This window comes from Saccostrea cucullata, unplaced genomic scaffold (assembly GCF_032062105.1).
Source record: "Saccostrea cucullata isolate Sc308-1 unplaced genomic scaffold, CSIRO_AGI_Scuc_v1 ctg1603, whole genome shotgun sequence".
Taxonomy (NCBI): domain Eukaryota; kingdom Metazoa; phylum Mollusca; class Bivalvia; order Ostreida; family Ostreidae; genus Saccostrea; species Saccostrea cuccullata.
The window spans coordinates 67607-74270 of NW_026928907.1; the positions used below are offsets into that span (position 1 = coordinate 67607).

At 31.9% G+C, this 6664-nt stretch overlaps 2 long non-coding RNA genes across 2 annotated transcripts; one reads left to right on the forward strand and one right to left on the reverse strand.

Moving 5' to 3' along the window:
* Positions 1-328: 328 nt before the first annotated feature.
* Positions 329-4025, reverse strand: LOC134279154 (uncharacterized). The gene is made up of 4 exons (XR_009994579.1): positions 3892-4025; positions 3590-3699; positions 3230-3355; positions 329-2931 (listed from the first exon to the last, which is right to left on the reverse strand). It is a non-coding gene; the product is annotated as an uncharacterized LOC134279154 (long non-coding RNA).
* Positions 4026-4271: 246 nt separating this feature from the next.
* Positions 4272-5726, forward strand: LOC134279155 (uncharacterized). The gene is made up of 3 exons (XR_009994580.1): positions 4272-4406; positions 4979-5082; positions 5643-5726. It is a non-coding gene; the product is annotated as an uncharacterized LOC134279155 (long non-coding RNA).
* Positions 5727-6664: the final 938 nt, after the last annotated feature.

The window sequence follows — 6664 nt, forward strand, 5'->3', positions numbered from 1 at the left end:
AAAGGTAACCTTTACTTACACGAAAAGATAATTAAATATAACCTTTCACCTTTAATGCCATACTAAAGTTCATTAGATATACATATTTTATAAAAGTCTTATTTAAATGCTGAGTATTGTTTAATACACTTATTCTTTGGATTTTCACAGTTAGTTTAAAGAATCTAATCTAGTTAGTACCCAGAATTTTAAGACAAATGTCAAATATTTTTTTAATTATCTTGTATCCATTTCCAGTTGAAATTAGTATTAGAAATGGTCATCTACAGAATCAAACACTCGACTCATCATTATTTGACAGACTACACCTCAAATAATACAACACCTATGCTGTAAGCCAGGTTAGCTTAGTTGGAGCAGCTGGCATTTATTTTCATACATGTAACAATACATCAATATTTAACATACATTACATTGAATGTAAAAAATCAAGCACTGCAATGCATTTGTAAAATATTTTACATGTAATAAATTGTACCCCTATCACTGACATTAAAAACCGTCCAGGCAAAAACCATAGATGGTTAACTATGGAAAACCTGTGTCCGTCGCTATGTAAATAATGTCTCAAAGGAGAATGCCGGACGTGCATTCGGTGCAATAGTTAAAAATGCACGAACATCCTATAATATTTGCATGTATGAAAAAATCCAAATTAAAATACATTTCAACAGTTTTGTTATTTCCATTACCACTTTATTTATACAAATATGATATATATAAAGCAAAAAAAAATGTGTGTGTATTGAAGAGCACTGGCTTAGAATGATATGAACATATTACTGAATACTCATTTCTCATTGGCTTTTCTTTGGCCACACCCACATATACAACCAAAACCATTAATATACATTCTTCGCTTACAATGTGTTCCCGCTATACTACGAAACACAGGAAAAAAATATTATCTGCACCAGGATTGCCTACAACTCTCTGAATTAGATGGCATAGATCTTTAATATGTACATTGATATTAATGATAGAGTAATTAATAATATTACAATGGGAAAAATTGGCATATTGATAATTTTCATTTTCCAAACAAAAATGATCTAAAATATTCTGTATTTTTGCTTCTCATCATATGATGAGTCAGATATACAGCACAAACAATATCCAGTTATAACCTTGAATATAAACATTATATTAAGCTATCTTTGACTTTTGTTTTCCTTTAAACATTCAGATACATGTGAGAAAATTTTTTTTAAAAAAAATACAGATGACAAGTATAAATTTCACATTTCTGCTTTTGAAATGGAGGTCCCATTTCACTTTAAAATAAAATACCGGTACATTATTTATTCTTTATGGTGCATGTACATATATAAAATAAACTTTGCAGTTTGAATTGAATTAAAACTGTGGAAAAAATTACATAAAAGGCTGTTTGATTTGCACTTATATACAGGCTAATAACATCTTTAACTTGTAATGCAAAATGATGCATTTTACATATTCACAAACACAAAATATGGTGAAAAATCTATTAGAATAGATGTGAGGATGCAGTTTGCAAAATGCATGAGATCATGTACGAGTCCAGCTGAACCCAGTGAGCCTGTCTGTGCTTGATTTAGTTTAGATTATGTTTTTATGTCTGCGGTAAATGTTAGTGTGTTTGCATATGTGTCCAGCTTCACACATTTTCATGTATGTGCTCGACTTCACACGCCTTGGAAAATATGTAATAGGTTGTGGTAGATGCTTGTGTGTTTGCATATGTGTCCAGCTTCACACATTTTCATGTATGTGCTCGACTTCACACGCCTTGGAAAATATGTAATAGGTTGTGGCAGATGCATGTGTATTTGTGTATGTGTCCAGCTTCACACATTTTCATGTAGTGCTCAACTTCACACACCTTGGAAAATATGTAATAGGTTATGGTAGATGCATGTTTGCATATGTATCCAGCTATAAGCATTTTCATGTGTGTGCTTGATTTACACGTCATAAATGTAAAATATGTAACCATGGTGGTGTAAAACGTTTACAAGTGTATGATGCACAAAGAGAAAAAAATTTCTGTGTGTTTTGTTCTGCAAATCTGCATGTAAATAAACTACAATTATGTCCTGTTGAAAAACTGACAATCATAATAAGTAACATATTCATTTTACATAACTGTACTGAAAATTACACATCCAGTTTAAATTACTGTACTGAAAATTGAATTTGTGCAAAAACTCTCTGGCTGAATAACATTCAAATCCATGAATGCTTGCATGTTCATCTATAAATCTCCAAGATATTTCCTAGTTAGTTTGTAGCGCCGCACCGGGCAGTCTTACAACACATTTCATAATGTCAGTTTGCATGAATAAATCAATTTATCCTAGCTTGTTCCTCATATCTTGAAAATAGATGCAAAAATTCTAGTCTACAGTTTATTTACACAGCACATCACAAATAGAAACATTCTGGAAAAATAATTCACTAAAAATAAAATCCAAGTAAAATAATCACATGTACATATAAATCCAAGAAATATTAGGTAATATTTCAAGTAAGTAAGTAGCTTTATCTATCTCTAACAGTTCTATCTACTAAGTCTTCTATATTTCCATCTTCCTATCTTATTCTAAAATTCTGTCGCACTATACATATACTCAAGATCTGCTCCTGATGATCAGGAGCATATTATAAGATCCTTAACACAGGTCATTACAATCAGCAGGGGGTTATATAAGAGGGGGTGATTAATATACAGATAAGATGATAATGTGTGAACAATTAAGTAATGAAGAGTTATATTACAGATATTAAACATATTCTAAATCGCTACAAGTTTACAAATTCATGATCATATCATTGATAACAGTACATTTTCTTGATCATGACATCTGTATTGGATTCCCCTCTGTGACATCTTCACTTGTTCACCAATTAGTTCAACAGTCATCTGGGTACTCAGGTGTTCTGCAAGTCCTAATAATATTCATTTTCAAAATTATAAAGAAAAACAATACAATTTTAAAATAGATTTTCATTATTTCTATTGAAATTAAAGCACAAGCTTTTGAAGACACACTTAAGAAACTTAAAACATGTATAACTAAACATAATGGAAATTTAGACAAAGCGACTCAATGTCAAACATATGATAGTGATACATCTGTAATATCCATGAAACTTACTGAGATACTTAAAATGTTTGTGGTGTGCTTTCACTAAGCTTAGCAATATATAAACACCTCTTGATTAAACGTTAAAGTCCAATCCTCACCTGACTTGCACATTCATATGGATTGGTTCTATGTTGATAATCTCTTTCAACAATCTTCATCACAACATCTGAAAGTCATCCATCTCCAAATTTAAATCTGTCGCTCACCTCTCGAGTGTATATAGACTCCCTGTACAAATGCATGGAAAATAGAATTTTGAAAAAAAAAATGAATTATCTCTTCACCATACCTGGCCTCTTTAAAAAATGTGAGGAAATAATTTATATACTTTTCTTTGGATAAAATCACGTAGTGAGTATCCAACAATGTTGAAAAAAAAGTTATCTCTAGAATCCTACATTTATATTGAATGAAAAATGGATTGTTCCCTCTACTTAAAAAAACTCAAAAGACATTACCTATTTAAAATGGAAATAAGGTACAACTGTGACTGGTGTCTCAGGCACAACAAATAAACACACGACCTTTCCATCCTTAGCAGCATGCATTAGCTCCACATTCCTTGCTTCTACAAAAAATATAAATGAAAATTTAAAAACAAAAAATGAGAGCGAACAGTGTTACATGTACTTGGGGGAACAGAGGAAGGAATTTTGAAGTCAGATTAGGCCTAATTATTATTTCTGCCAGTGTTGGGACGGATAAATTTCTATAATAAAATGAAACGAATTATTCGCAACAAATAAGACACACGTATTACCTTGCAGTCACCGGCCCACAAAATGTATACAACTGACAACATTCCAAATCCCTTTCTTTGTTGTTTATTTGGCGGAATTTTCTTTGCCTTCTAGACTGGTTCCCTGCTCTGGTTCCCATATATTGCCGTGGATAAGTCCTATGTTTATTGGTTTTGTTTACAAGCTTCAACATCAATAAAATCTCCAGCACATTTACAGCCTTTATTGTAAACTACTGAAAACCTACTTTACACACAATTTTCAGCTTAGTATTATGTTATCCTCTTCATTCAAGTAATATGTAAACTCTTCTCGAATGTAAAACGAACGATCTACTCTGAACAGTAACCCAAATATGGCACTGTGTATTCGGTTGAAACTTGAATAGCCAATCATTTCAAATCAAGTTGAGCGGGTCTGCATCGTTATTTTGACGAAGTTTGAAACCAGTGGTAATTTTTTGACACTTCATCTAGATTTAAGAAGATTCTTGCCTCGACAACTGCTCGAACTCCCGGGTTTGCATGCTCTAAAGGTTTGTTTACGATTTTAAGCCGTTTTCACTTTCACTTTCAGATCAGTACATTGTGCATGTTTTGAAAGAGTGAAACTTTGAGAGTGTATGTATACATATAGGTGTAGTACCTTTTTTAAAACATAAATCTTTGTTGCCTGATCATGTCAGAATCTTTATTAAAGCAACTTTTAGAGTGTATTCAATGTAGGTACCGTCGTAGAAAAGCCAGTATTGGTCACTTCAACGTATATATACAGATACAGATACAAATAAAAACAAAAAATATTTTACATTTATCAATCCACGGGCACTGGAAGCTAATGTTAATATTTAGTATGTGTATGTATAAAAAAAAAGATACACATACTTTTTTTATACATACACATACTAAATATTTACATTAACTTCCAGTGCCCGTGTATCAATTGCTTATTACTGAGAATTTACAGATTCAGTTATCATAAAACTTAGTTACAGACTGATGTAATAATATGCTGTGGCTGAGAGTTTCAACTCCAAATTTGACAAATAAGTTTGTTTTATTTATATCATTTTGTATTTTTAACTGTGTCCATTTTCTTAAATCACAGGTATAGTGAATTCAGTATGCAGATTGTTGAAGGGAAAACATTAAGACAGGGCATGGAAGACGGCAAAACATGATTACCCAGATTGAAGATCCCAGTGTTCTTTGGTACAAGCACATTTTAATAATAAATTTCATGAAATCTGTTAGGCCGTAATAAATAAATTGCTAGATTCTCATCCGAATTTTTTTAAAAATCGAGGCGGGCGGGCAGCTTTTATTTTATATTTTTTATTTTCTCAATTTTGCAGATTTCTTATTGACCTGGTCAATCGGTGTAATTTAATCTACCCAAATAAAAGTCATAGTTAAGGTTCAATTATCTCTTACTTCACAATATCACCAATCTTTTTCAACCCATGACCCTTGTTTAAAATATATATGCATGTATTACAGCAATTACTATCTCTTCAGCTGTCAAAATCATGTCGACTTTCGCGGGATTTAAAACGACAGTAGAATGGTAGATGAATATCGAATTTAGACGAAGAAAAACAGAAATAAAAAAAATCTAAATCGGGGCGGGCGGGGATGAGAATCTAGGAATATTTTTATTATGGCCTTACTTGAACAAACATTTACATTATTTAGTGCTTGACTTGCTCGGGAGTCAATATCGTCATATACATGTATTTGTAAAAACAAAATGTTCAATTTCCTTTGTATAGTCTCCAGCTACTCAGCCTACCATGTGAAAATTAAAAGATCTGTCATGAAGAAGAGGCGGGTTCTCAACTTTCATATTATAAATGGCAAGTTTTGTTTAGATCTAATTTTAGATTATTCTTGATAAAAAAGTAACATAAGGGTGTTTGTCAGTTCATAGCTATAATTTTTGATTGCATTGTGTATTAATTTTCAAAATCAATTCATTTTTTGGTGACCAAGTGCAGCGGTTTTCTTCAAACTCATAATTTTTTATAAAGATATTGACTATTTTGTCCATATGTATAAAACATTAATCACAGTATGAATTCTATTTCAGCATGATTGTCATCTTCAATTTGAGGGACTCTCACCTACAGTCTTTTTACTGTTCCATATCAGGAAAAAGTTCATGAGCTGAAACATGCGATTGGGGAAAAAGGTACATATATCCTAAACCATAACTTGAGTATCATTCTGTATGCATGTACAGCTAAACTAAATATGTAACACTATATTGTTCTCTTTGTAAACTGACAACTGCGTAGTCAGGAAACCTATGATTTCTCAATATTTCAGGGAATTATTCTTTGTTTTTGTATAGTACCCTTAAAAAAATACATATTTCTCAAATTGTAATTTAAAGGCTTTTTATGATAAGGGATACATGACCTAACCCATTGATTCTTCATAAAATATGTCAATAACAAGAGTTCCACTCACCTTATTGAAGTGATAAATTTACAGTTTTTTGCTTTTTGAGGTTAAAGGTCATGTATGAACTTTTTAGCTCACCTAAGCCGAAGGCTCAAGTAAGCTTTTCTGATCAAATTTTGTCCGTCGTCGTTGTCATTGGCGTTGTCGTCGTTGTCGTAAACTTTTCACATTTTCATCTTCTTCTCAAGAACCACTGAGCCAATTTCAACCAAACTTGCCACAAAGTATCCTTAGGTGAAGGGGATTCAAGTTTGTTCAAATGAAGGGCCACGTCCTTTTCCAAAGGGAGATAATTATGAATTAGAGAAAAATTAATAGCGTTTTTAAA